Source organism: Zonotrichia leucophrys, chromosome 7, assembly GCF_028769735.1.
Source record: "Zonotrichia leucophrys gambelii isolate GWCS_2022_RI chromosome 7, RI_Zleu_2.0, whole genome shotgun sequence".
Lineage (NCBI taxonomy): Eukaryota > Metazoa > Chordata > Aves > Passeriformes > Passerellidae > Zonotrichia > Zonotrichia leucophrys.
Window position 1 is genome coordinate 14,570,600 of NC_088177.1, and position 23,344 is coordinate 14,593,943.

The window sequence follows — 23,344 nt, forward strand, 5'->3', positions numbered from 1 at the left end:
ATACCCAGGAAGAGCTGTCTGTGTTTAGTTTGCTTTGGCACTGAAGCAGAGCTGTTCCATCTCTGCTCTCTAGTAACCTCTGCTTTTTACAGTCCAGTATAGTAAAATATGCCAAACAAAGCAGGGGGAGAAATCAAACCACATTTGATATATCAGGGAATGCTACAGGGCATGACTATTTTCTTGGAACTTATTAACAGAAATCAGTAAGTTGGGCTGCTTTTCCCAGCGATCTTCTTCAAAGCAGACATTGCTTGTTTGCTTTCTTTTCCTTTGTTGTTGGGCATTGGCTTTCTCCTTTTACTGGGATACAGAGATTTGATCAAGTCTAAAACTAGTTTCAAAAGGGACAAGCCCACAATATTTGTGAGGGAAAAATATTTTTCCTTGCTCCAAATCTTGTTTGGAACAACAGGATGCGTAAGCAACAGTTCCAACCATGAATAACAAAGATAATTTAGATTACTCCCTGGCAGCACAACATACATCAATTGATAAATTGTTTAAAAATGTGTAGAATCAGTCCATGTTGAACTACCATATTCTGTTTTCTCCACTTGTGGGCTGGCAGAAGATTTTTCTCCCCATTTAGGACTTAGTGATGTAGAAAAATCACATTAGCCAGACACCAGTTACTTACTGCTGTATCATGCCTGATTGATGGGGGTTATTTTACTAACATCAGATTAGAGATGAGGGGAGATAAATTAAAGAGGCAGAAGAACTCTCCTGTTGTGATGTCTTGTGCCTAAAACTACCCCAAAGAGGATAATGAGGTTAATGCACAGCCAGGTACGAAGGTAACTTAGCAATTACTTTAAAAACCCCTGTGAATTTGTGATGGAAGTATTGTGCCATCTCCCAGAGACAGGTAAGCAACTTTTAATTGATTAGCAGTTGATTAGTTGCTCCTCAAACAAACATGTGAATTTGTGTTTCATTGAAGCAAGTGGTTATCCAGAGCAGCTATCATCCTGCAGGCTGAGGGAGATTGCCAGCACAAAAGAGAATTTGAGCTTTGCCTCCTGAAGGCTCATCAAACAGTCAGGGAAGGCTGTGAATTGTATCTACAGACAGGTTCACTGAGCACATAATCCAATTTGCTTATTTTCTGCTCGCTTTGTAGCACTCCATCCTGCTGGAGTTAATCTGAACCTCACTGTTCTTGATTTTCTCTGAGGATTTCCTGTAGTGGAAGTGTTGTAACAACTGCCCCTGGCTTCAAAATATGCTACATAGGCTTGGAAAGGGTTCAGCTAAGAGAGGAGTCAGTATTTTAACTCCTGATAGCATTTTCTGTGTATGTTTAGGAAGTGATTTGCAGTAGAACTTTGACTTTTTGGTGTTCATTTGGTTGACAAATGTGATCAAAAAAATTATTAGAAGTTATATGCCTTGTTGGGCATCATCACACTAAGATTAATGAGGGACATGTTTTTCCATGGGAAAAGCAGTGTGTAATCCTGCATTTTCCAAAGATACTCAATCTTTTTGCTGAATATTGGAATGTGCAAACTTTCCCTCTCATTCCCCATTTCTTGATGTTTGAGAGCTGTGCAAATACTGTGACTGGTGAATGCAATTCAAGCCATAGAAAAGAAGTAATCTATTTTAAGACTAGGACACTAGGAAGTGAATAATTCCAATGTTAAAATATTTAAACATGTTTTGGAGCCAGTGCAACAATGATCTAAAATTAATGCACAGACTTGCATAGAATTTGGGAAACATTAGAAGACATCTAAGAAATTCCTGCAAGTGAATGCAGTTTATGTGTAAAATCACAGCACACAGCTCTGTTCAAGTTAAATGTGACTTTAATCAGTTTCACAATGGTGGAAGTGTAATTCAAATTAGAGTTTATACATGGTGCAATTGGCTTGCAAGGAATATCCAGTCTGTTCTGCAATCAAGTAATGGAAAGGGTCACAGCCTCATCTATGCTTCAGGCTTTTGATGTATTTTAAGGCATTTTGCACTCTGAGATGGTGTAGCAGATTTTAGTATGAGTAAAGGCACTGATTTCCTCCCGTTCCCAAGAGGGAGAGCCCTTTTTCTGAGGACATGCTTTGCCCAAGACCAGCCTTAGAGCAGGTTTTTGCCTGGTTTCCTTTTTGTAACATAATTTATCTGCTTTAATAGTCAAGCCACTCAAGTACAATCATGTCAAGGGAAAAGTGCAGTTTAAGGGATCTTTAGTAATAAAATATCACAGAATGATCAGCTGTGTTGCGCAAATACTGTATTATTTCTTTATGATGAGATTTTTTTACTTTTACATAAAATTGCTTCTCTAGGAAATAGTTGAATCTCTCTATAAACAGTGTACAGTGTTTACTTGAGTTTATTTTTAGTCTTAAATGGTTTTTTAAGTAGTGTTGTTTATATTCTTTACCTTTTGTAGGAGTGGGGAGAGCAGGGATGTTTTGTTTTCAGTCTGCAGACACATCTAGAATGAGGAATGGAGTCCAATCAGTAGCTTTAAAATATTAATTTTAGTATTCAGTGCTGCTGCCAACAAAATTAAGGGCCAAAGTTCTTATGCATTAACATAATTTTGCAGTATTTGAACTGAAAATTTATGCAATTTTTGAATGCTGTTTTCTGATGGTTTTTTAAATGCCAAAAACCCCTTTTGGCATATAGCAAGTATTGATCACTAGATTTTATTAAAAATTAAAATGGATTATTTTATTCCACCAATGCATCTGGTTTTTTACCGCATTCAAAATGTCACTGGACTCTTTTAGCTGTAATCTTAACTGAAATGCAAAAAAGTTACAGAGCAATTTTCCCTCAGACAATCACAGACATATTCAGAAAGAATTGCCAGATGTTTTTAGCATGCCCTTATCTAATCTGTAGTGCTTTCAGCATGTACAACTGAAGATGCGAAGAAATTGCTCCTCAGTCTGCTCACATTTTATTTTTCTGAGGATTTTTCTTCTGCTTGTTCTGCCCCACAACTGGACCTTACTCTGGATGAGAGTCTCCAAGAGTAAGAAGACTTACTTTTAGACACTCTCTCTAAAATTTATTGCAGAACGCAAAATCAAACTCAGAGTTGTGGTGAAAATACACATCCAGGAGTACACTTTGTCCTAGCTAATAACAAATTTCTAACATAACACAATAGAATAATATTAGTCAGTTTACTGCAACCTGTACTCCTAAATCAGATTTGGTCTGAAAATGTCCATGAAAACTGGAGGTTTTTTTATTCTATAGAGTGTCTTGCTCCGTTTCCTATGATTGTATATGTATTGTGAATTAAAGAAGGAGAAAATGTCATTGGAAGTTTCTTCCTGATCAGGAGTGTCCTTGCATTGAAGATGGTGGTTTAATGCAAGTCAAGATATAAAGGAAAAACTAAAACAATGAAGATTTATTTTCAATAAATTGTTTAGAGATATTTATCTTATTTTCTGTTCTAAACATACACTTGGCAATTGGGGATGGAATAGATTTTTTCTTTCAGGCTTCTGTTTCTAACAAATCTGAGGTTTTGGGGCTTTTTAAAGCAGAATGGTCCTGCTTTTGTTCCTTTATGTTCCTTCAATAGAGCTGGCTGAAAGATTGGCTCTGCTTTGATAGAGCAAGGTAGTTTGGAAAGGTCTTATCCATCCACTGTATCAATACAAGCTACTTATTTCCTTCTAAATATCTTTATTCATGTTTCCTAAGCAAGGGCATCAAAATAATTGTAACTTAAACTGCTGACTTGCAACTGTGGTCTTTTTTATTCTGGAATTTTTCCTTTTCTCGAACAAAAATATTTTTGCAGCAAAGTAAATCTCCTCTTGCTGAAAACAGCTGTTTAAACTTGTGATTCTGGACACTTTGTGTCTGTTTTACTCTACTTCAGTTAAATGTGTAAAGTTTTTTTTGGAAATGAATGCACAGATTTAAGCAGTATTTTTGACTGCTCTTGATGTTACTTTGGTCAAACTTGAAGCTTTAAAGCTGTTCTGTTTCTCATGTTCCCTTCTTCCCTATTATTGTTTTTATAATGCTTTTTTCTCTTTGCCACATAAAAATAAATAGACAACAGAACCTCTGTGTTCTTCTAGTCAAATGCTGAACACATACAGTCTTTATGCATTGCAAGTAGGACATGAAGTCCAGCTGGTGTTGATTTCAAAAAGGGGGCACTCATCAACCATCCTCTTTAATAAAATGGTACAAGAACCCTCCCAGTTTTGTTGACACTGAAGATGTCCCCAAAACAATAAAACTGCAATAAGATGGCAAAAATAGCTGTGCTTTTATGAATGTGCATTTTAAATGCATAATCTTTCAACAATTGCATCTTCTTTGGCATTGTGTAGTATGCAAGATACATGATGAAGAGACAGATGCAGTGATATGTGATCTTAGCTCCTAAATTCAGGTTCACAAACAATGCTATGATTTTTTGTTATGAAAATTCCACTAAGCTACAATGTTTCTTCTCTTCTTTATTCTATTTTAGGGTTGTGATTTCAAAAACTTGTACTACATAATGTATGAGAAAAAGAGTAGAAAACAGTAATGAAATTGCAAGGTAGATGTTAAGTAGTCTTCACTATTTAATTCCAGAACTTAGGACAGGGCTAGGTATGGCATAAAAGGCAAGATGAGTACAAGTCAACTCGTAATGGTAGGCTGATATCCTCATCTCAAATACACTGCTCTTTTAATGAGATGGATTAGCAATTGTTAGGGAGGAGAAGATCAACTTATTTTGCTGCTGAAATTGAGATCTTTCCTCTAGTTATCTCTGATAGCGAACTGTCAGTGCATAAACCAGAGGTGAAGTGCGTCCTTGTAAATCCAATGTTTTGTTGTCTCTTCCCTTTGGGTCATCTGTTACATCCACTGTCCTTGTTTCCTCCTCTTTCCTTACTCTCTTCAGAGCCCCCTCTACTCTCTAGTTTTATCTATGTACTTTGATAAAATTCCTTTCTATCCACCCTAAGCTTGTGGATGAGTGTTTGCTAGACTGCATTTCTTGCCGGCAGTGTTATTTTAGTCTTTTGCTGTCAGCTGTGCAAGAGGCTTCCTTTACCCCATTTGCTGGCATATGGCATAACCAGATTTCAGGCTGCAAGAGCACAGCCAGACGTAGCAACAAGTGGCTGAAAGAAAAGGAGATTTCTGCTCCAATTTCAGCAGGAGCAAGGATTTTGGTTTGTGTTGCTTTTTTGCTTATTGCTTCCTCAGTTCTGGATGTATTTTTGCAGTTTCAGTTTGAGTTTAAAAATCCCAAATACCTACATGAGTTAACTCTTGGATTAATCTGGCTAGTTAACTCTTGCTGTACTTTAACAGAACTGTGAAGTTATATACAAAAAATTCTATCAGTTCTTATGTTAATTTACATTTAATATGACAAAGAGATTTATTATTGAAGTCCCACAATTTTCTTTGGAACTTTATCTCTTTGGAGATGCTGAATCATTCTTTTGAAATGAGTGTATGCTTGCTAGATTTCAAATAAGATAATAAAGAAGGTTAAAATTTGCTTTAAATATATAATTTAAATGCGATGAGTTCTCTAACATAAGCATGACTGATGTGGGTGTACACTGAGAAACAGTATTTCTAAGAAGAAAAGAACTAATTAAATCCTCCAAAATGTCACATTCATGATTAGAAAAGATTTTTGTTTGAAAAGAGCAAAGGTAGAAAGTGAGCTGTTCATAGCTGAATTTATGGTTTTAAACCTAAAAATAATAACTTTAGAAACCTTGTCTCCCTCATTCAAATAGCCAACTTTTATCATTGACTTTGCAGCTAATACCAAGAAATGTGTTCATTTGCATTTCATGTAGAGAAGCCATCCCTACATTCCTTAGGCATCTGTTTAAACAAAGGATGATATCAGATCAAGGGCAAAGCTAAAACTGGAGTAATTTGCTTTACATGGAAGAGGTAAATAAATATCCCACTGTACTATGTCATTGCAACATATGACTTCTGTCAACCTGCAGCTGATTTAAACAGCTCCTGAAATCTTAATCTGTTTCTTGTCTCTCCCAGTTGCAGTTTGCTTGCTCTAGCTGTCCTAATCAGTCATTTTTAAGACCCTGCTCTCAAATAGGCGAGTTGAAAAAGAAAAAAATGAACCCTTGTACTTCTAAGGTGCTCCTTTTAACACAGAAAACTGTGAAGAGGCCACACAAACAGCTCAGCAGAAGAAAAGGTGAGAAAGCAAGTTTTTATGGGTGAATAACAGTCATCCTATAAAATGCTTTTTGCAATCAGTAATCATTCTAGGAATTGCATAGTTTTCTTTGATCCTTTGTGCATGACTTAAATTTCAGCCAAGCAGCTTTTAATGGGTGAATTTTTTTCTGGTTTTTGTTTCCTTGCAGTTCTCACATTAATACAGGGGAAATGTATCCATGTTGAATGTGTTTCAGTATTATTTACAATAACTAATCCCAAGCATGCAATACTTCCAGCTAATGAGCAATATAGATTAAAGGCAGATGTTTGCTGAAACCATGAATTTGGCATTCATCTCATAGCAACATTTAATCTGTGCTGTATGTTTGCTTCTTGGTATGTTGGTTGCTAAATGGTTGCAGTTCTCTTCTGTTGTGGTTTAAATTTTAAAAAAGGCCTCCATCTTGGAATTGCAGAATCAGAGAATATCCTGGGTTTGAACAGGCACACAAGGATCACCAAAGTCCAGCTTCTGTCCCTGCACAGGACACCAAGAATGCCATCATTTACCTGAGACCATTGCCCAAAAGTTTCTGGAACTCTCTCAGGCATGGTGCTGTGACCACTTCCCTGGGGAACCTGTCCAGGGCCCAACCACCCTCTGGGGAAAGAGCCTATTACTAATGTTCAATCTAAAACTCCCCTGGAAGCTTGTGCCCTTCAGACACACAGAAAAGTAAAACTGATCATTTTCGTGCTTTTGGCAGAGAACACAAGGAGGTCTGATAGCCAGAAGCTGCTTGAGGCTGAAACTCAGCAGGAATTTGATTCTGTGTAAAATGGCAGGAGTGAGCTGGAAAGTTTAGCTTCAGAACAAGTTGTGCTGTTCTTGCTGACACTTAAATGATGTTGAACATGTTTTAGGCTTCTCCAGCAAACAGAAAAGCAGGTGCATGTTTCTCTACTTGGAACAAAGAGGTTCTGAGGACAGTCAGCAACTGGTCTGATTAGTTATTATCATCTAACCATGCAGGAGATGCTCTGGTGCTGAGATCTCTGAGCTCAGGTCTAGTCAGTGTCAGGTGCTGGGAAGTTGGTTTGTCTTGTGCTCTGTGAACACGAGACAGGGGATTCCCAAGCAAACATGATATCAGAAAGCACTAACCAAAGGCCAGTATTTCATGATTTCCAATAGAAGAATAAAAAGAAAATGGGTAAGAGAAAAACAACTTGTGGCCAGAAACAAACTGAAGGAGAAATAACCAGCACTGGTTTCAGCTGAACAATAAGCAAAACTAGAATATGGAAAGAAAAACAAACAACTTAGAGGCATTGGCACAACAGGAATTATTTTAAGTTAGAGGCAGAAGAAGAAAGACAAATGATTAGAGGAAGCTAGGAGAAAAGACACTTTCAGGGAAGCTTATTTTGTGTGATGGCATTGGTGAACAGGATTGTATTGTACTAGCAGACATCCTTTAGCTTTGTTAAGGTAGAGAAGAGATTGTAGTGAAATGGTAGGGAGTTTTTCAGGGGCATTGTTGCTTTGTGTTGCTGATGTTGGCCTTATACTACTCTAAAATTGCTTGCTATATGGGTACATTAGTTTGTTTTTCTTGGCTATCAAAAGCTGAAAGACTCCAAAATGAGATCAAAGGAAGATAAAATATCGTGCTGAATTGTCTGCTTTGTTTCTACAGCAAAGATGTTATTTAGAAAAGTTGAGTGAAAGAGAGGAAAGGAGATTGATGGGTATTTTACTGTTTTGATGTTTTCTTTAGGAACTTTATTCCTAGCTTTCTGCTGAGGCTATCTTGTGCTTGGTGGAACAAATAGGTTGTTTACTGGCTTATTGACATGGGTGGGATTGGCTACCCAGAGGCAGGTATTTAAATGAGCAGTGAACAGCAGAGAGCCATTCCACCCACCTGTGTGGGAGTGTGAAAGCACATGTCTGTTACCCAGCTCTAAGGATCAATTGCTGAGCTGATAGCAGGAACCATTAGCATACAAAAATTAATTTATTCTCTCTGCTTTACCTAGCAAGAAGTGGGTGGATGGAAAAATACCTTGTCATTGCACAAGGCTAATGACTGATTACTGATGTCATTATACAATCAAAGACAGATTTTTTCCCCTCCATGTCCTTAGGTAAAGGGAGCCTAAAAGGTGCAGCATCCAGAACAGCACTTCACTCTTCCCTTTTGGATTGTTAAAATAGACAGCTCTGCTTTGCCCAGCCACACATTTTACTGTGACCTGTTTACTCTTTATTCAACAGATAAGCACCCATGACTTTTTTGGAAGTAATGCAATAATAACATAAACCTTTACAAATTAGAACAGTTATTGCTTTCAAAGGGGTGCTTAGACTCCACTCTGAGGTGTGCTGAATGTTAAATAGTCACTAGGGGGATGTAGGAGTTCTGCGTGGAAGTTGGGTTCATCTTGAATGAGGTTTTATTGCAGCATTAAAATGTGATTGCTTCATCAAGAGTAATTTTTGAACTTTACCTGAAAATATTGCACTTCCTGTAATATAAACTTAAATACACCCTCCTTGGTATTTCTTTTGAAAGCTCAGCTGGGCTTTTTGCCTGAGTAGTTTCAGATAAGTTTTAAGCAATAGCTCTTTCAAATAGTCTCACATATGGCCCGAATTCTGGGAAATGTTTACTCCTTTAACTTATCTTTTTTTTTTTTTAATGAAAAGCATCTGAAGATCATTATCACCAAACCTTGCACTAAAATGCTAACTGCTCCTGGTGAAATGAAGGCAGTTTTTAACCTCCACTTGTGCACATGGATGGCGCTGACAAGGGATTGCCTTGTCTGTTCCTGAGGGCAGGGGCGTGAAAGACCACAGTGCAGGTCTGCAAGAGTAACAATTCCAGCACAAACAACACAGAGAGTTCAGCTCAGTACCAGTCAGAGATGGATTTGCAGGTATGTTGTAGGGTTCTCTGGATTGCCCAAGTTCTTCACACTGTTACTCTGTTTTACAGAATGCACTATTACCTTTTAGGCAAGAGCTGAATTTTGCCTGCAACATAAAAGTCCATTTATAATCTGCCAACAGGCTCAGCTGCTTTTCATTTAAAGCATAAAAAAGAAGGATTACTATTAAAGGATAAACCCAGGAAATTTATGTGAGATACTTACCAAGAAAATGGAAAGAATGTATGGGTCTGAAATGGGTGGCAAAGAATAACACAAAGCTTTCATGGTCTGATAGCTATGGAAATGTGTGAATTTGTGCCTGGTGAAAGCAATGAAGACTTATGAATGTGTTCATAAATCACATGTATCAGTTATGAACAAAGGAATAATTCTGTTGTTCATTTCTCACTCCTGTAACTCAAGAAGAGCAGCTGAGAGCCTAGAGGGAAACATGGAGGTTGATTTAAATATCTGAGCAAGCCTGTTCCAAGTCTCTATTTGCAGATGCTAGCTCAGGGGCTTGCTTTCCTCTAAAAAGTTGGATGTTCTATTCTCCTTGCTTGAAGGCACCTGTTTATGCTGGGAAGTGTATCCCAAAATCTGCAGGTAGCTATCTCAAACTCTAAAGTGATGCTTCCTCATGTTTTCTACATAAAAATACAAATTTATTGTATGAAATTTACTGATGATTCTTAGAAGGCTTCACCACTGGAAGAGACTAATGGCACACTCTCATTCTAGAAAGGTATGCTCCAAACAGAGCATACTTAAAAATATTTACAGTGCTAAACTTCTATGAGTAACACGTTTTCTGTGAAAAATAAGAAAGCAAGAAATGTCATGTTTTTGGCTTGTATTTATGAACAATGATGAGAGCAGTGGGGTAAAAAATGATGGTACAGCTGACTACAAAGGAAGCATTTTCTGCAACACAGAAATAATGCTGATAATTCATTACCCTCCAAACTTTGAGCTACAAGGTCGTTCTAATTTGATGTTTATCCTTTTTCCTACAGATCCCAAATGTGGTGTGTATCAGGGCTTTATTTCTTTTTGCAGTGTTAGGTTCTTTGTTGCAGTATTTGTCCCACGCTGCCTTCAGCTTTCATGTGGTTCCCCATGCCTTTTAAAAGTATTACCAAATTTATTTTCTTGTAACTTTTCAACTACACATGAAAAGTAACCCAAGGGTTTTTAATGTGCATATTAAATGCATGCAGCACTTGTATTGTCCATCACCAAGGCTGTGATTTGTACCTAATGTGAATGAGTAAACTCAGCCTTAACTTCATATGCATCTACATCCAGTCTTCAGTAAAGAAGTATTCAGTAAATGAAGTATTACACAAGAAAAAGAAAGGGAGGTTTGGATTATGACACACATATATAAAATATTGATTTGGTCTTAATGAAAAGCCTCAAATAATGCTCATGTTTTGTGAGGCCTTGCCTAGACTATTTTACTAAACCTTGAATATTTCACTTTCCAATTTACCTGTTGGAAGGTGCTGTAGTGTTTATGTCAGGGGCTTAGAAATTCTTCCAGATCTCCTTCCAACATTCTGCCAATTAGAAGGCCTGAAAGCAAAGGCTTTGTCTTTCAAGGTTTTGCTCTTGTACAAATATTTTATTAATATATTGCCTTCTTTGAATTCCACAGGAAAAATCATTGTAAGTTTTGTGGGAGCTAACTTGAAATTTTTCTTTGGTTTGCACACCACTAAGTAAATTTTTGTTGCAATTTTTTTCGAATACTAGAAATATTTTAAAAAACGTAGCTCCATGTGCAGTGTAGAGAAGAGTAATTGTTTCTTGCATTCTTTCTGTCATCAGCTAGTGGCATGGTTATTTTTTTAGACCTAGAACTTAGTGTTCTAGGTTTTTGTCATAGACTAAGCAATTTAGACCATTCAGGTACTTTCAGAAGTAGATCTTCTACCACAATTCAAAGGATGGCTGGCTAAGAAAAAAACCCAAAAGAACAAAATAAGCATTTCCTACTCTTGTTCTGTGCAAGGAATACTATATTTTACCCTTTAGTTTTTAATAAAAATTCTCTATTGCTTCTTCCTTTTCTCAAAACTTTAGAATGAAGTGCCCCCTTTGTTTCTCTTGGCTTTTTGATGGGAGGTTTATAATCAGCATTAGTCTGTGAGAAGTTCTACATAGAATATTGCTTTTCTATTTTAGCAATATTTTGTAAGGTTGACTATAATAGTTGTAATGTCACATACTCCCAGAAAAAGCTTCAGGGAAACAGAGTCTGACAGCCTTTGGGATGAAAACTCTAGCAGCTGTGACATAAAGGACCTTCTTTATATATCTTGCTATTACATAGTGATAACCAGCTCAGGTTTGCAATGAGCAACAGTAAATCAGTCACCAGCACCTGCACTTGAGCATTGTCAGCAGCTTGTTTTTCTCATCCATTTACTACTGGTTTCCTCAGGCCCTGAATGGGCTCTAACAACTCAATAGTTAAGACATCTGGTTAAAATTGTATAGCCTATGGCACCTACCAAATCAAAGTAATGTAATAGTTCTTTCTGCTCTTAAAGTTTTACAAAATGGAAAAAAAAGAGTAACAGCATAACAAGCAGAAAAACTACCAAATAGCTGGCAAGAGTATTTTAATAAATGGGAACATAAGAGGAACACAAGAAATAGTGTGGTTTTGAGTGAATAACTCTTCACATCTTTGAAACATGATTACATTCCCAGTTAATAAGGCTAGAACAGACATCTACTCATGTTTTCCCTCTTTCCTAACTGTCTCCATATCATATCTTCTAATTTATATAAGCCTCTGTGATTAATCCTCTCCCAAAAGATGTTTTTATTTTGAAAAATCCAAGTGAAAGTTCAGGTACTATGGTGCTATACAGCTGCCTTAAAGAGATGAGCAGTTGCCTTGTTATGTGCTTGGGTAAGTCTATAGAAAGGCAAATAATTGGCAGGCTACTCAGGTCCTCCTGGCCTTTGCCATCTGTGATGCCTAAAATGATCATAGTGCTAATGATGTCCTTCCCTTTGCTGAAATAGAGGCTTCCTGCTGTTTGTCTTCTAGTCTAAGGTCGTTAAGATGAATGTTGTGATATCTGTTTACAATGTGGCATTTACAGTTCTTTTGGCCAAGTGAGGAAAACTTTAAATGGGGATGTAGATTGTACTGCCATAGCATTAAAGGAGCTAGAAGTTAAATAGAAAATTGGCAATAGCTTCTCTGGTATTGTTTCTTTATAAGAAGGACTGAACAGGAGTTGTTTTGCTTTCTTGTTTCATATCCTTGCAGAGTAATGTTAAGTAGCTTTGGGTCTATGAGAGGTGAGACAGGACCCAGAAGGGTGCAGAAACTTCTCAGGTTGTGTAATTGGAGCACTTCTTTCATGTCTTTCTTCTCTAGTAACTATTTTCTGGCAAATCAGTCCAAGTGGTTGTAGGCACACAGTTTGTGGCGATTGGGAGTGGGCACAGCTGTGAGCAGCACTGACAGCAATGAGCCATGGAGTGCCCAGGGGCACTGAGCAACAACCAAAGGGAACAGAGGGCACACAGGTGCCATGCAAGGTTGGGCTGAAGAACAAGAAGGGCAGATGCTTGCAGCCTTCTGAAGTGGCGAGGTGTTGCTCTGTGTGGGTTGAAGCTTTCTGAAATTGTGTGGTGTTACTCTGTGTATTGTGGCTGTCTCGACTGCAGCATGTGCTGTGGCAAGAGATTGGTGTTTTTCCTTTGATGTTTACATAGATACAGGTCTAAAAGGCTTCTGATTGTGTTGCTTTAGCTCATCCTCTACGATCTCCACCCAGTCATCTGTTTACATGATTGATGCTTACAGTCTCAGAAGAATAACAATACCAGACCGACCATTTATGTAGGAGCCAGGGTCCAAGCCTGAAATGGAGAGGGACATTTCATTAGGGCACACAGTGATAGGACAAAGGGGTATGGCTCCAAGCTGAAAGGGGCAGATTCAATATGAGGAGGAAATTCTGAGGCTTCTGAGACACTGGAATAAGTTACCCAGAGAAGCTGTGGGTGCTGCAGCCCTGGAAGTGTTCAAGGCTGGTCTGGATGGGGCTTTGAGCACCCTGGCCTAGTGAAAGGACTCTGCTCATGGCACGTAGGAACTGGATGATCTTTAGGGTCCTTTTCAACCCAAACTGTTCTGTGTGTTTCTGAAAGAGATTTTTGGTTTTTTTTCCTCTGACTATCATCTTTTAATTTCTTGTGTGCTCAGTTCTTTGCTCAACTTCTCTACAACAAGTGTGATAGTCTTGGTAATGACCTGAATTTGTCCTCTTGGATTGTGGGGGATCTAGACTGCTGAGCAAGGCAGGATTTGGTTATTTTTGCTCTCGGTCTTTTGCTTTATGGACCACAACAATTAAAAAACTAAGAGGAATAGGTATTAATGAGAGAGTTCAAATATTTTTCCTCTACTTTTCCTCTCAAATAATGTCCTTGTTCCACCCCGAGGTTACCGCTGTTGATGGGGAAAGAAACCAATCATAGAAGAAAGATGTCACATTTTCTTTTCTTTCCTTCAAATACTATGCAGCAAATTTAAGTTGAAAGTAGGTTTGCTTTACATTCTTTTTATTTAGGCATTTCAGTACAGATTATGTCAAAAATATATCACAGAAGAACTAGAAAGCTCCCTCTGTCATGAGTATTTTTCTCTTGTGTTATAAAATGTCTCACTTCCTTTAAGAAAAAAATTTTGCATGCAGAAGGGATTTTTAAAAATGTCCTTTCCTGACTAATATATTCTATACATGTATTTTGATTGAGTTTCAAATGTTATAACTTGATTTAAAAAAAAATATACCCTGACTTCATCAAGCATATTTGACTTCAGAATATGTTAAAAAACAGTAAGTAAAAAAACCCATTCCTGCATAACAACTTATTTTTAGCTTCCTCTGGTGTAAAATCTGCTATAGTACCAGAAAAAAAAATTTCAAGTGCCCCTAATTTTACTTGCGTTCTGCATCACATTTGAAAAATTCATAGCATGTATTTCAATAGCCAAAATGTTTTCTCTGTCTAGTGTGTGCTCTGCTTTGCAGATGACAGCTGAGGTTGTCTAATCAAAGGAAAATTGGTACACTTACAAAACAAGGTTGAGCACTTGTTTATGATCTGAAGCAAAGACCAACTTGGGATGTCTGTTGTGGAATGCCAAATGGATAAAGATGCTTCCTGACCCTCAGATGGACTGCAGTTTTGCCTAAGGAGGCACTGCATGAACTGCCTTGTTGCTTTAAAAACCAACCACACAAACATGAAAAACAAGCAATTGAAGCCTAAATTGTTTTATCACAAAGTTTGAAACTTACACTAGATGAGTTTGTGTCTCTATCTTTGAGAAACTCTAAAAAAAAAAAGGTTCTGGATAGCAGCTGACTTTTACATTTCTTCAATGATTTCATACAATTCCTACATTATCTCTCTTCCCATCCTCCCTGTCACTGTTTATGACAGGGACAAGTGGCTGAGGAGATGCATGCAATGCAGTTGTCAGCTGCAGCCAGATGCTGCAGAAAGGTGTAAGGAAATAGCTCTCAGTAACAACAACACTCAAAAAAAGTTTATTTCGGATGGTGGCTCATGCATTACCTGTAAATGAAATGTGTTTTGCTCAGATTCTCCTTTAACTTTCTTAATATTGCTGTAGTCAGGTTTAGTAGTTTTCTTGTTTGTTTTTTTTTTTTTTTTTTTCCCCACCTAAACCTATTTAAGGTTTAGTATATGAAAACAGTAGCAGCAGACAATTCCTGGATTTGATGGTATTTGGAATTTAAAGTTCATACCATTTCCCCAAGTGTTTTCCATTTTCCTTCTTTCTTAGAACTCATTTTATATTCATGTTTTGGAATTTAGCTTGTTAGCTCCCTAGTAAAGTTTACAAATAACTCTGAAACGATGTGAAAAGTTCATATTTGTTTCCTTTACTTGAGAGACTAAACTGATGGAAAACTTCAGTCATTTTCTTAGGTCTAGAGCAGAAAAACTACTAATTTACCTGGATTTTGTGTACCTGTTTGGGAGTTTGATTGGTTTTGGTTTTTATTTTAATCATGAATGGAAAAGGCAGCCACACTAATTAAATTTTTGCATATTTGATATTTATGCATGCAATTATCCAGAGCTTACTGATTTAAAAAGCTGCCTGCTCCTGACTTCTGCTCTTCAAGGGGTTTTTTCTGTCATGAAACTTTTCACTCTAGACCACAAATTGCAACCCTGAAGTGTTTTCCATCTTGTCTTTAAAACAAGAGTACACCTGCTACAGACAAAAGGCCTTTGCTTTGATTTCAGTGACATGTTTTGTTCTGCTCTCTAAATGGCCATTCTCGAGGTTTGTCTAGTGATTAATGCAAAATGAAAGGCATCTTTCATGTGCTGTTAAGAAAAAACAATCAGGGAGGAATAATAGATGAGTTTCCTGCCTTTCCACAGGCACTACATGCCTTATTATTGGCAGAAGCCCACCAGGAATAAAAGAAATATGGCAGACATGAATTTCTTGCGTTTCAACAGGAAATGCTTTGTCCTTAGCTTGTGCATACCATGAGTGTCATAAAAATGTATTTGGTGTTATGCTGTTGTGGTGTTTCTGAAGCACGTTTTAATGAGGAATGAGTGCTGCAGACGTTCTCCGAAGTGTGATGCTGTTGTGTACATGTGATCTGTACCCAACAAAATTTATTGCAGCTTTAACGGAGACCAGTGCGAGCGTGTCTATATCTTTTCTTTAGGAGATGCCTCCTTGAGGAGCGCAGAGTTCCCAAACCGCGCTCCTCACTTTCTCAGCTGCCGCCTACTCCTCACGCCGGCTCTCGCTGCCGCCGCGCTGCCCGGCCCTGGCGGAGCCGGCGGGAGGCAGGGGGAGCCCGGGAGCAGCGGCGGCGGCCCGGCCCGGCCCGGCCCGGCAGCAGGCGGGGTCCGTGCCCGCCCGCCCGCGCTGACGTCAGGAAACTTTCGGGGCGGCCGTGGCCGGAGCGAGCGGCGCGGAGAGGCGGCGGGACGGGCACGGGCGGCTCCATCCCCGGCGGCTCCATCCCGGCAGGTACGCGGGGCCCCGCGCCGGGGCTGCTCCTGCCCCGCGGTGCACGGAGGGCACAGAGGGGGGCACGGGGTCTGTGTGAGCGCCTGTTGATCGCCGCGGCTGAGCGCTCCCCGGGCTCCGCCGCCCCGCTCTGCCGTGGGCGCGGAACTTGGCGGGGGCGGCTGCTGGGGCAGCTCCTCGCCCCCGCGGGTCCCGCCTCACCTGCGGGGTCCCCGCTCCCCGCCCCGGAGCCGCCCGCAGCGGCTGCTCCCAGCCCGGCACCCGCACGGACCCGCGGGCTCGGACACGCGGGCAGGGCTTGGTGAATTTCAAGTAGCTGCGAATAATGCGCTGCCTTTCATTCGGGGTTGGGGTTTTTGCCCGTTGTAAGTACAGTAAAGCCTTTATCCGAGAGGAGGTTTTGTTTTCCTCGGGAGGCTCCGCCGTAGCAGCCGAGCTCGCCGCTGGGGCTGCTGAGCGCTCAGTTGTTGTACAAGGGAGGATCTTCGGCTCGTAACCAAACCCAAACCACCGAGATAATTTTAACTCCGCGTGTGTCGGGAGGGTGGAGTGCTGGAGGAGTTGGCTCGATCGTCATGCGAATAGAGAGAAGTCTGAGCAAGGACTGCGGCTCTGCCTTGGAGTCGGGAGGGAGATTCAGGGAGAAATTCTCAGCTTGAGAGGCTCTGAAAGTTGTATGACAATTAGAGGACCGTGTAAAAGTGTGTTGTTCATTTAATTTCACTGTCCTTCTCATTTATTAGGGGGCACTGAGAGTCAGTCAGAGACCCGTAAAGGTTAATTGTATTCTTCATACAAAGGAATTGGCTCCCTTCCGAAGAAATAGATTTCTGGGGTCTTTTTTTGAACTTGAGACACTTATTAGATTTCTAATTTAAATAGCATGCAACTTTTAAACTTTCCAGTTCCTACAGATCCATTGCAATTACAAGTTCTTAAAACGTCATCTTTGTGGAAAGGTAAAGTTAGCACAACAAAAAGATGTTAAATCCCCCAATAAACTGGAAAACAAGGCATACGTGAAGGTGATTATGAAGGTGCTTTGAATGTGCTGAGATTCACGTAAAATATTATAGCAATATATTTAGTTTATTCAGTATAAATATAAATAAGTGCCTGTATTTGTGTGTTATGTGAATACTTCTCCTTTTAGAAGTTATTTTCCATTATTCTCTTTTCCTGTATGTTAGATGAACATGTAACATGAGTGGTACCTTTCAGTTGTTGTAGGGTTAAGCAGTACTTCAGAGCTACTTATGGTGTTAATCAAAATAAGACAAAACAATTCACCAGAAAGGAGAATATATTTTTGAAGGTCAAGCTTCTATTTTTATGGTGGTTTCAGAATGAACAGTAAGTTTTGCTTCTTAGTTGTAGATTTACTTGGTTGATTTGTCATGCAGTACTATGTCAGGTACAACTTCAAATATTTGGAGGTTATCCACCTGAATTTAGAAACAACAGAACAGGGGGAAAATAATTCCATGGTTATTAGGCATACATACATTCTTCTGGGATGTATTTTAAGTGTATGAACGTGTTAGTGATTACAGATCTCATTAAAGGCATATGTTTACATGAATGCCTTGGATAAAAAGTGATTTAGGGATTAAAAGCCTGGTGTTATGGCAGAGTGCTAAAGGATGCAAGGGAGAACTTTGGTTAGCACTTTCAGCAGAGCTACAGTGGGAGGAATATCAACTCAAGGGGGCTGGAAATGAGCAGGAGCAAATACAACTCTGGTCGCCTGAGAAGTTAGCATGACGTGATTGGGTGTGCCTTGTGAGTGATGAGTAAAGAAATTAAAATGATTGCAACAGTGAACAGTGATACAATGTTCTGTGTAAAGCATTTTAAATCTCATAGGAAATCTCCTGCTACTGGAAGACCAGCAAGGAGGAAGATGTAGTTAACAGGAGTGGAAAACAAGAGGGAATGTTGCACAAGCTACTGGTTCGTACTGCCTCCTTAGTCTTTGGAGGTAACTTTGTAACCTTTTTGAGGGTTTTTCTACTGTTCAAAGATTGTGCATCTATTGTGCTGCAAAGCACTCACCTGATGTGCCATTTCAGAATTTCCTTTACAAGGTCACTTTAATTTGCTAGTCTAATTGCATGTAGACAAAGTTAAATTTGGTGGTTCAGTAGCAGTTTGTAAACATTCTTTGTAATGTACAATGTTTGTAAACATTGCTGGATGCTCTAAAAGTCCTCATCAGGAGACTTGCATGAAATACTTGAGAGGTCTAATACAATAAACTGGAATTTGTATTATAATTATGGAATTAGTTTTTCCTCTTGAGATAATCCCTCAAGAGTGTACTGCTTGAACATGTCATAAGAACGTAATTAGAACTGCCAGCTGAATTAATTAAAGGGCAGCTTCAGCTTGAACTGGGGAACATACAGCTTGAAAGAGAACAGAGGGGGGAACTACTATGTCACTCAATTTTGGTCATACCTGGTATAGCTTGTGTCAGGATTCTAATTTTTTTTTCAAGAGAACAAGTAGAACACTGAGAGCTGCAAAATCCACCAGGTTCTGTTCAGGAACAACTGCAGGTCCCTTAGACTTGTTAGTTATTGTCAATGGAATGCATGGCAGAAGTTGAGTCTGTGTTCCAAGTACATCAGCTTCTGAGACAGGGCAAAAAAATCATTAGTTCATGACTTCATAGAGTTGTTGCACAAGAATATGCTAATTGGGCAGAAGTAAACATTCTCCCTGTCGCCTTTTTTGCCTTACTGTAATCTGATTTTTGAAGGGATAAGCTCCTTTAGAGACTCGGGTTGTAATCCAGAAAAGAGCAAACAATACTGCCCCTGTTAGAACACACAGTGCCTCTGCATACCTAACAATGTTCTCTTTGGTTCTCTTACCTGCAGAATGTAGCTGTGCATGCAGATGTATCTGTCAATATCTTTGCAAGTAATTTCCTTCCTGGTATCTCCTGAATCCCTGAGATCAGAATGTTGGCTTTGTTCATGCAGATAGCTTTGCTACCTCACTGCCAGTGCTCCCCTGAACAATCCCTGTGACTTAAATGCTTAATCAAGCTGTTCTGTGCCTTTGCTGTTGTGGGACGGCCAACTACTGCCACTGAACGTGTAGCCTTGATCTGGGTTTACAGTCACAGCCTGTGCTGGTTAGGGCTGGGAGGAAGAAGGAGGTAGGCTTACTCCATTTTCTTTATTTTGTGGTCTGTCCCTTGAGGACAGTAGTGTCATCCCTGCTCACCCTTTCAGTCTCAGATGTGTGGCTGTGGACTTTGCCTGTGCCACTCTGTTTGCCCAGGGGCACTGCAAAGACTCTGGGGATGGTCAGTAGTAGCTCTTAAGTCTAAAAAAATCTTTTTTCTTAAGCATTTTAATGCACTTAAATGCATTTTTAACCTAGGCTGTAGCTCCACTGCACATAACAAGCAGACAGTGCTCCCTTAAGGACCCCCTTGGTATATGGTTTCACAGAACGTTTGTTACACTAAACTGAACATCAAGAGTCCAAAGCGATGTTACCACAGATTTCATCCAGGATCCCAACAGAGAGTTTATCCAGCTGAAAACACATCATGAATTCCCAGGAAAGCATTTCCACTTGCATTCCTCCTCTCTTCTGCCAGTTTAAGCAGATGTTCTTATCACCAGGCTAAGAGGGCACTCTGAATTGAAATAGGATTGTTTCATCAGGCTGAAGTGACTTACTTTTCTGATGTGTAATTACATAGTAGCAAAGACAGAGTATGTAGAATTTTGTAGCTGGAGGAAACAAACATTTGTAGAACAGACAACACCTGGGTTTCTGACAGCCATCTATGTGGTTTTCACTGAAGCAAGAAGCAGAACTCGGGCTGTAACACCTACAGTTTCGCACAGGCTGCTTGATAATTTGTCAAAAAGTACTGGAAAGCCTCTTAGATTAAGGCACTGAATGTCTTTAACTTCTGCAGTATTTTTTTCTGTTTTGAAGGGCAGCCATTAAGAAATTCTGTCATTTCAATTCCAGAGTCTGACCTATTCATCTTATTAGTATATAATCACTTGGTTACTACTGCATTGATTTTATATTGCACCCCAAGCTTGCATATTCTGGTCTTACTCTGAGAACTGAGCTGTGTTTTCGCCATTTACTATATCACTTGGAGTTGTAAAGCATCAGCAACATCTGTGCAGCCAAATGTTTTTCTGTGTATTCTGTCAACAATACTTGATCAACACCCTTGCCTTGCAATGGTGTGCACAAGTGTAAATTGGTAAACAATTCTCTTAATAATGCACTGGTTGGAGACTGCAGCTGGCTCTGTTGACAGAGTTAAAGTGAGTTTTTTGGTTTTTTTTTTGGTCACCAGAAATTAGAACTATAATCTGTGGAAATTCTGGTTATTCCTGTGCTGCAGAGATATCCTGAGCAATGCAAGTAAATAGCATTTCTATGTTGAAAAATTTGCGAATTCTAGGGCAAATCTTTTGCCACTCAGAAGTGTGTGGTGGCTGTTTCTAGATTTTTTTATTGCTTTGTGGAGAAGGGTATGTGGATACTCTGGTATTTGGGAATAGATATGGATGTAGGAGCCTAATCTCTTCAGTCTTCTCATCCTTCCCAAAATAACATGAAAGCTGTAAAACTGCATGCAAATTCCTCCTCATTTTTTTCAAATAGAATGGAATCGTTTTTTGAGGACTGTTGGGTTCTCTGGAACATTTTAACATCTTTAATGTGATTTCTTTTCTTTCAATTCTTCCTCTGTTCTCTCCATCCCCTTAGTTTTAATGGGGAAAATTCTGACCAAATGCAGCAGTACCTCAATAGGTAAATCAGGATCCTGACCTAGTACCTGTTGTGGCATTTAATACTCCTTTCTCTTTCCTTTTTTCTTCTTTTACATGCAGATGTCCCATCTTCAGCTCCTTCTAGGCAGAATGGGACATTAGGCACTTAAACATTGTGCTTAAACTTTCCAGGTGTTCCATTCTAAATCCCTGTAGCCCTTGAAGGCTCATTCAGAGATCTCAGCAAAATTTTTGTTTAGGCAAAATCAAAATTGTTTTCCACTAGGAAAAAGGCTGGGATGGGGTTGCTCCTGCTGAGGAGAAAGATGTTTGGAAGGGAGGTGGTTGCCCATCCTCCCCTGCGTCTTGGAGCTCCCCTTGAGGCAGGGGTCCCTGGGGAGAGCTGGTTTCTTCCCAGCTGCAGGCTGGGTCTGCTCAGCTTTGGCAAGTCTCTTCTGTGCTAGTGCTGGCAATTTATATCTGCTACCCGGTGTAATTATTGGTTTTCCTGCACACAAAGGTACTCCTGATATTAATGGATATTTTTTTTTTTTGTTGGGTTGGGAGCTTTTATTTCAGGGTGTGTGTCTGTTTGCACATCTTTTAAAGAAAGTGTCTCTTGAAACAGCAGCTTTTTTTTCTTAATCTGTTGTGAAATCTTCTGGAACATATCACTGAAGTGAGGTAATGAGCCTAGATAAAGGACTGTGTTCCCAGTAAAATAGATTATCTTTCCTGCAGTCACATCTCAAAATGTTGTTTGGAACAGCAATCATCTTTGCATGCCAGTTAAATTAGGAGTTGTTTAAGAAAGTTTCTTGTGTCCTCAAACCTATTTTTTAATGTTTGTCCAGGCCATTTTTCCAAATGCCTTGCTGTGCAGATATGTGCAGTCTCTAATGCCTTCTTCCTACATGCTGTGTTGGCAGCTCAGTGCATTCAAAGATCATGAGTCAGGTTCCCTAAAAAAACAAAATAGTAAAAATAATGAGGTTTAAAATACTACAGCCTCCTTGTGAACATTTAGTGTTTTCCTTCTTGAAAGCTTTTTCTTTACACAGGTATATTGACCTGAACTTTATTTTGTATTGAAAAGAATTTATTTTTCACACAAACTCTAAATTTTAGGACTTGGGTCTTTAAGAAGTCTCTTGTGAGGCTTGCCCCACTGCTGAAATTTGCAGCTGATAGCTTTTCTTTTTTTTTTTTTTCTGTTTCCTGATTGATCAAGTGGTAGAACCATCATTTCCAAAGCTGTGGACACTTGGGATCAAAGCTAAAGAGTGATTTCATGTTGCAGGGTATCGTATGCCTGAGTCATACCTGCTTTAGAGTAACTGTACTTAAGATTAATGTGTGCAGACTTAAAGCAAAAGTGAGAGGTGAAGTGTGAATGATGCTGAATCTTTACTTGGGATAGAAAACAGCAGCAGGGGACTGACGGTGTAGCCAGCAGAAAGTTTGAGACATTAACCCCCACTGTGGTGCCTCTTAATCTGTTTCACATGTGTAAGCTCTAAAGCAGAGCCTACTGTGGATTTGTAAACACGAAGGTCTTTAATGTCTGAGATAAGGACAGTCTCTTTTTCTTGATTCAAGCAGCCTAAAAATTGCATTACTAATTTTGTAAGTTACATGTTGCATTAATATTCAATTTATCATGTTTTGCAAATGGGCTTAGGATGGAAGAAATACTTTTCCAACAAGTTGTGCAGCTGGAGCAGTTACTAATGCCCTAATCTTTCAGTGCCATATAATAATTGCACTTAATTGTTTGCTTTTGCTGTGTTTTATGGTGTGAAATTCAGTATGTCAGCACTGCTGAGCAGGTACGTCAGTGCATGTAATGCTGACATTCCTAAAAGAGAGAACTTCCAGGTTTCGCCTGGCTGGATGACACAGCTCATGTGTAGCTACCATTGCAGTGCTTCATACATTTTCTTGTAATCAGAGTTTATAGCTAGTTTTTTGGTTTTTTTGTTTGGAGGGGTTGGTTTTGTTTACGCACATATTTTTGTGCAGGGTGATAAGATGAGAGGAGCCAATTCCTGTGGCTGGGAAAGGGACATGTAAAGTAACATTTTCTTACACAGCCATTTAAAACGGTTAGTGTTCTAGTGGCTAAAATTCTTGTTAAATTGCTTGTGGTCTTTCTACTTCAGTGGGGGTCTCCACTGCTAAGTCTACTTTTTATTCTTTTAAAAGCATATTAGAATTCTTTGGAGACCAAAAGAACTCACCTAGGAGCATTCCAGCCTGTAAAAATGGTTCTCCACCTTCCCTCCCATCCCACTGTGAGGGGAGCTCTGTTTCTGGTTTAGTCCCCACAGGTTTGAAATTGTACCTAAGAAATCAGCCAATCTTGGAGAGGGCACTTGGGAACTTTAGTTTCCAGGCTAAGTTCTCTCAGGGCCTA

General features: G+C 39.4%; 1 protein-coding gene across 8 annotated transcripts in view; it reads left to right on the top strand.

Annotated features, from left to right (window-relative positions):
• Positions 1 to 23,344, top strand: part of GULP1 (GULP PTB domain containing engulfment adaptor 1) — a 173,232-nt gene that overhangs the window by 5,842 nt on the left and 144,046 nt on the right. For 2 of the 8 annotated variants that reach the window (XM_064717625.1, XM_064717618.1), the window contains exon 1: positions 16,005 to 16,162. The exons of 2 other annotated variants lie outside the window; for them this stretch is intronic. The gene's annotated coding sequence lies outside the window, so the exon portion shown is untranslated. Of the gene's footprint in view, positions 1 to 6,036; positions 6,185 to 16,004; positions 16,163 to 18,120; positions 18,144 to 23,344 lie in introns of those variants that run through there. 4 more of the 8 variants (XM_064717628.1, XM_064717627.1, XM_064717619.1 and 1 more) reach the window with 3 other exon arrangements.